We start from the raw sequence: 5,678 nt of genomic DNA, 5'->3' as shown, positions 1-5,678 counted from the left end.
CATTATAAAAGCTTAAGGAGAGCTAGGCTAGTCAGTTAGCCAACAGACTAAAAGATCACAAGCAGCCTAAACATCTCCATCATAGGTACTTATGGTCTAATTAACTCTAAACCGGCAGAATAAAAGTCTAAAAACATCACTTGAATGAACTACATGATTCAAACGTTCGTGTTTCTTTTTGTTTCTTGTCCGTGATTATTATTAATAATAATTTGAATTGTTTTCTGGAAACAAATGGTGTGTTTTATGATATTTCAGTTTATACAAGCAGTAGTATAGCGCTTGAGGCCGCGTGTTACAGTGATTTTCTCACAGAGAAGGCAGTTTCGCTCCACGGCGTGCCTAACAACACCCTTACCCGTGCTAAAACCACAGTGGTGCACATCTCCTCGTGGTGTATCGCTCCATCATATCACTTTAAAGGCTCATTTCTCACCGATTTTAGCTGTGCTGTGCTTTTGTCCATGCTTATAGATTAAATGTTGCACAGTGGCAGAAACCACGTAACCACAAAACCACAATGTTACTCGAAAAAGGACAAGTTACTTTTTCTAGGCACATCAACTCAAGTTCACAGCTTAACTTAACCTCTTCAGTCTGGAACAGTACATAAATGCTGAAGTTGATACGTCCAGGTTTTTCCACCGTCGCGAAAAAACCTAAAGCCCAAATGAAGCGAGTCGTAACTCGTGTGTGTCGGCGTCAATAACGCCTAACTCGGACGAAGCGAAACCTTTTACGCTGTCATAAATAAGAGCAGGTGCTGAATAAACAGCCTGGTTCGCCCACAGCTGTTGGCGCTGTAATGGAGATAGACACAAAAGGTGGTGTGAGTTTCACCGGCGATGGAAATAGACGACGACCTCATCAGATCAGGTTGGGGAGGGAGCCACAGCCTGGAGCTGATCCTGTACCCACTACATCATTACTGTATCCAGTCAGACTGGAAAGGAGCTCAAACCGTCCATTTATAGCTTATCAATGCAGCTGAAAGCCAATATCCGCATTCATTATTCAGGAGGTCATGAGAGGGGAGATCCATGGAGGCCGTGGCAGTCGTACATAGACGAAGGCACCCAGCGCTGATACTGTCCGTCTACAGCAGGGCTGTCAGTCTCCACCCCTAAAAGGCCATATTAATAAATCTCATGATGTAATTCAGATAATCCCAGGATTTATTCATAATATGCAAAAGCTTCAACCGTTAAATACAGGCGCTTGTAGCCGACCTTGAAATATTACATGAATACTCAAATATACTAAATGTTCAGAGGTGGATGAAGTACACAGATCATGTACCGGAGTTAAACTAGACACCCAACGTAAAATATCACTCCAGGAAAAGTAGAAGTTCCTCCCTTTAGACCTCCACTTGAGTAAAAGTACTAAAGTATTTACCTTCAAATGTACTTAAGTATAAAGTAAAAGTACTAAAAGAGTAATTCTGGCTCTGATGTCCTGTTATCATTTTTATAACCAGACTGGCTTCATGAACTCATTTCAGGTGAAAGTCCTCCAGCGTCTCTCTTGGTAAACCAGTCTTTTAATAGAAGGTCATTAATTAGTGACGCTGACGTCTATTAAAATGATCAGAAGCACAAAACACTGAAGGTAAACAGTTTCCATCAGGGAGAACCGAGTGGCTCTGAAATCACTTTTTACACACAAGCAAAGTTTCAGTTTCAGATTTATTTACAACTTAGTTCCAAGTTTAAGTTGAATAAAAACTGGCTTTAAACTCAGGATCACAGATGAGCTCCTTTACTATGTTGATCTGTAGGCGTCTGTTCATAAACATAAACCAGCCCAAACTCATTTACTATAAAATGAAATGGTGTTTGTAGAAATTCAGAAAAAAGCCGCGTCAGTCTCGACTGCATATGTGGACATATTTCTATATTGGGCTCTATTTACACAAAGTTAGGTTAGTTCATCATTTATGTTGAACAGACTCTCCCAAAGTTTTACGCTGCTGCGCTGACGTTGAACCGCGTGCTGCACTGGGTCGGTATGACCAACAGGTCAAAACCAGCTCTAAACAAAGTGACCGCTGGGCCCTGATTGGTGCTCTGGCTTTGCGCTTCTTTCGTTTTGACATGTGACGTTTTTATACACACAGAAACCAAAAGGAACGACAGATTTCTCAAAATGTAGGAGGAAAAAGTCGGATATTAGACTCTGAAATGTAGTGGAGTGAAAGGAAAAAGTCGCCCAGAACGGAGAAACTTCAGTACAGATACACCAAAAATACTAAAGTACAGAAACTCATTACATTTACTCAGTTACTCAGTTACTCAGGTACTCAGATACTCAGTTACTCAGATACTCAGTTACTCAGTTACTCAGGTACTCAGATACTCAGTTACTCAGATACTCAGTTACTCAGTTACTCAGTTACTCAGATACTCAGTTACTCAGTTACTCAGTTACTCAGATACTCAGTTACTGTCCACCACTGTAAATATTAACGTCCCCAGGAACTCAGTCTTTTCTTGGCCTGTTTGCTTGAATGGCGTCTTTTCGTTGCTGCCAGTTCATTAAAACTTGGGCTCACCCTTCTGAGCTGCTGAGCTGGCGTTAGGTGTAATTGGTGGGAGCAACCGCTGTCCCATAGACTGTCGTTGGGGTGGGAGAGTTGCAGTGCATGCTGGGGACTGGAGTGCAGAGCACTGTGAAACAGGTTAATATGAACAGTAAATGAAAAGACTATTGCAGACGGACTGGAAAGGACTGAGGCCTTGAGTTTGGCACACGAGTTCTACAGGATGGTGCAATAATAAGAGGCCACTCTTCATTCATGTATTATATCGCTGCTGTCGGAGCAAAACCTCGTATCTCCCTTTTCATCATTTTTGTTTAAAATTGTGTGTAAATTTCATGAACATTGGACCAAAAGAAACGGCCCAGAATGACTTGGAAAGACGTCTGGTTCCATTGACTTCCATTTAAAGTAAAGCAGGTTTTTTCCTTCCCCTGTAAAGTTGCCGTTCTGGAGATACGAGGTTTCGTTCACACAACAGCGATATATGTAACAGATTGTAATAAAGGGGGTTATGAAGAAGCTCAGCGAGGTCACAGTCCAGCTTTATAGACCGCTGTAGTCCTCGTTATGCTCATATTAGCATCAGATACATTTATGGCATTTGGCTGACGCTCTTGTCAAGACATTTATGCATTGAAATGCTTGTGGTGAGGCTCAGATAGTCACTGTACAGAAAATAAGTAAGTAAAAAAATATATATTTATAATTAAAAAACATAAAGATTAAATATATTAAATATACACAAGTCTAGAGAAGATACACGTCAATATAGTGAAATATGCAGGAAATATAGAGACAATGTACACAGGACACAGAGACAGTATCCGTTTTAAAGTGACGAGTGACTGTGGCTTAGTGTTGAGGTGTTATTGTCCAGAGCAGAGATGATGTGCTATAGTAATAGAGTGATAGAGTGATAGAGTGAAGTGGTAGTCGGGGACGAACCCACAGCTTCACAGCTTGTTCAGAAGCCTGACAGCCTGTGGGTAGAACCTGTTCATTAGCCGGGCTGTTCCAGCCTGGATGCTGCAGAATCTCCTGCCTGATGGCAGGATGCTGAACAGGCCGTGTGCTGGGTGGCTTCTCTCTGACCGGAAGAGAGTGTGTGTGTGTGTGTGTGTGTGTGTATGAAAGTGTGTGTGTGTGTGAGTGTGTGTGTGTGTGTGTGAGTGTGTGTGAATGAGTGTGTGTTTGTGTGAATGAGTGTGTGTGTGTGTGTATGAGTGTGTGTGTGTGTATAGGTGTGTTTGTGTGTGTGTGTATGAGTGAGTATGTGTGTGTTTGTGTCTGTGTGTGTGTGTGAGTGTATCTGTGTGTGTGTATGTGTGTGTGTGTGTGAGTGTATCTGTGTGTGTGTATGTGTGTGTGTGTGTGTGTGTGAGTGTGCTATGTGATTATTAAAAGACTCACTTGTACAACTTCTCCCCCTCTCTCTCTCTCTCTCTCTCTCTCTCTCTCTCTCTCTCTCTCTCTCTCTCTCTCTCTCTCTCTCTCTCTCTCTCTCCCTCTCTCTCTCTCTCTCTCTCTCTCTCTGTCTCTCTCTCTGTCTCTGTCTCTCTCTCTCTCTCTCCCCCTCTCTCTCTCTCTCTCTCTCCCTCCCTCCCTCCCTCTCTCTCTCTCTCTCTCTCTGAGGCTGTCAGTTCCTGAGTGCAGTGAGTGATAAATCACCCACACGTCCCTCTATAGAGACAATGGGCAGTTCAGAGTGGTTTAATCAGACTAGCAGACGGACTATTGCTATTATCTGCCCGTCTGCACTCATTCCTAAGCCTGCTGGTGCGGGAGCGGAGGCTCCTGTAATGCCTGCCAGATGGTAAGAGGCTGAAAAGTCTATGATTTGGGTATATATACATACATATAACTTCTGATTGACACTCCCTGCAGTCTGTGAAGTCCAGTCAAGTCCAGTAGCTTCCTCTCCGTACAGCTCGTCTGTAACACAGTGGCCCCTTTCGCACCTGTTCCTCCCCGTCTGTAATGAATAGGTCATTAACTTTCTTAAAACGGGTCAAAGGTTGGTGCTCCAAGACACGCCAGCATCTCAGTGAACATATTCGACACGATTAACATCAGAGTAAAAATCTCGGAAATGCAAAGTCTGGACCAATGAACATTCCTGCCCTGCAATAAAAAGGTGGTTTGTGGTTCATAACTCAGGCTGTTAGACTGCGTCTGCTAACATGCTGGATCATTTCCAGACCCCTGCGATCACGGAGTTACACAAAGCCCTGCGTTTCTATGGGACTTCTGCACTGAAACGTCGGTTTTCATTCATGATTTTATTTGAAAGTCACAGAATATACATTGAAAAACAAGCAAAGTCAGAAATCAAGCCTGGGATCTTTAAGCAGCACATTCTTACTGACAGCATCTACCCTCCAAGAAATCCTGGAATCACAAAACTACGGAAACAAAGGGCCTTTACAACACAGATCCTGGGGAACATAGCACTCTTGGAACATAGGACTCTGGGCACATACAGCCTTGGGGACATAGGAGCATAGGAACAAAGGAGCCTGTAAACATTGAACACTGCGAATGTAGGGCCCTTAGAACACAGAGACATATGAACACAGGACCAGTGGAATATTGAATCTTGGGAACATGGAATTATGTGAATAAAAGGCCCCGGGAACATGGAATACTAAGAAAACATAACCGTGTAAAGACAGGATCATTGAAACACAGAAGTATGTGAATATAGACTCCTGGAAACCTAGAACCCTGTGAACATAGAATCCTGAAAACAAAGAACCCTGTGAACATAGAATCCTGAAAACAAAGAACCCTGTGAACATAGAATCCTGAAAACAAAGAACCCTGTGAACATAGAATCATGAAAACAAAGAACCGTGTTAACATAGAATCCTGAAAACAAAGAACCCTGTGAACATAGAATCCTGAAAACAAAGAACCCTGTGAACATAGAATCCTGAAAACAAAGAACCCTGTGAACATAGAATCATGAAAACAAAGAACCCTGTGAACACAGAATCATGAAAACAAAGAACCGTGTTAACATAGAATCCTGAAAACAAAGAACCCTGTGAACACAGAATCCTGAAAACAAAGAACCCTGTGAACATAGAATCCTGAAAACAAAGAACCCTGTGAACATAGAATCCTGAAAACAAAG

This window comes from Pygocentrus nattereri, chromosome 9, assembly GCF_015220715.1.
Source record: "Pygocentrus nattereri isolate fPygNat1 chromosome 9, fPygNat1.pri, whole genome shotgun sequence".
Taxonomy (NCBI): Eukaryota; Metazoa; Chordata; class Actinopteri; order Characiformes; family Serrasalmidae; genus Pygocentrus; species Pygocentrus nattereri.
The sequence above is the reverse complement of the archived record's forward strand: the minus strand, read 5'-3'. Positions refer to the sequence as shown.